Source organism: Malaclemys terrapin, chromosome 4, assembly GCF_027887155.1.
Source record: "Malaclemys terrapin pileata isolate rMalTer1 chromosome 4, rMalTer1.hap1, whole genome shotgun sequence".
Taxonomy (NCBI): domain Eukaryota; kingdom Metazoa; phylum Chordata; order Testudines; family Emydidae; genus Malaclemys; species Malaclemys terrapin.
This window is the reverse complement of record NC_071508.1, coordinates 35,530,442-35,531,708: the sequence shown is the minus strand read 5'-3', so window position 1 is coordinate 35,531,708 and position 1,267 is coordinate 35,530,442. Positions and strand designations below refer to the sequence as shown.

The 1,267-nt window shown below is 60.1% G+C and overlaps 1 long non-coding RNA gene across 1 annotated transcript; it reads right to left on the bottom strand.

Moving 5' to 3' along the window:
- Positions 1–234: 234 nt before the first annotated feature.
- On the bottom strand, positions 235–1,039 carry LOC128835996 (uncharacterized). The gene is made up of 3 exons (XR_008444726.1): positions 979–1,039; positions 450–542; positions 235–260 (listed from the first exon to the last, which is right to left on the bottom strand). It is a non-coding gene; the product is annotated as an uncharacterized LOC128835996 (long non-coding RNA).
- Positions 1,040–1,267: the final 228 nt, after the last annotated feature.

The window sequence follows — 1,267 nt, the reverse complement described above, 5'->3', positions numbered from 1 at the left end:
CACCCCCCCCGACCCATGGCCAGGCCCAACCACTCAGCCTTCTTCACTTTAAAGTGCTGCCCATAGGCTGTCAGGAACTCGTCCATCTGCTTATCCAGCTCCTGGTCCAGCTCCTCCAGGGCCACCTGTTTCTGGGGGTCCTCGCCCCGCAGCTCCCCCCGGCAGCGCTCCAGCAACTCCTGGCGTTTCCCCTCCAGGCATCGTTGCATTTCCGCAGGCTTCACCCTCAGGCATCTGCTCATGCTCTGGTGGTCACGGTCCTGCTGGGATGGGGGAGTGATCGGCCATTAGGGACGAGCACTAGTGTTACCCAGCCACAGGAGGCGCCGCCTCCTCACACACCCGCAGCCCTCTCACTCCCGATCCACAGACCCCTGCTACCTCAGCCTTGACTCCCCCCAGGGATGCTGGTGCCCCTCACTCCCAATCCACAGCCCCTCTGCACTCACCAGCTCCTGCACAAATTGGTCATATTCCCTCCTGGTGGCTTCTACTGCTCTCCTGTTTAACTCCTGTCTCATCACTGCAAACGCCTCAGCCATCTGTGTGGGGAGAGGGAACGGGGTTGGGGGTGCGGATGGGATGGGCCCATCTCTGAACTGGAGCCCCCCCACAGTCACCACCTTCCCCACATTCGTACAGGACCTGCTCCTCGCTATCACCTCCGTACTGGTCCCCAACCCCCCACATTTCAATAGAGCCAGAGGGCAGCACCTCGACCCCACAGCCATGACCACGTTGCTGCCACCCCAGTGGAGGGGCTGGTTCTCTGGCAGGGCTTCCTGCAGGTCCCCTTATCTCTTGGCTGCTAGGAGTCTTCGATCAGGACATTTGGTGGAGCTGTTGTGGTGCCCCCTTCTGGGCTAGTGTGATTGGCCAATGTCAGGAGGACCTGGGGTTGGGGTCAATAGAACCAGCCCCCCACCCCCCCAAATCCAGGCTGGAAAGAGAGAGGCGGAGGGAGGGGTGACCTGGTACCTTCATGGGTGAGGAGAAGTCGTAGCGTTGGGTCTTCCAATATCGGGAGACGCCCTGCAGGGAATAACGCCTGGGGGAACTGGGATCAGGGACAGCTCAGCCCCTTTCCCCCCGCTGAGTCCCTTCCCGCTCCCTACAGCCCTCTTTGGACATAATCTATCAGGATTTCATCCACTGAAAAGTTGCCAGATTCACAGGGCAGTTGGGGTTTTCCTGCAATCCCCAGCTGCTAGAGGCATGGGATTGCTGCGCTGTGATAAGCAAAGCAGTGCGCATCACAGGCACAAAC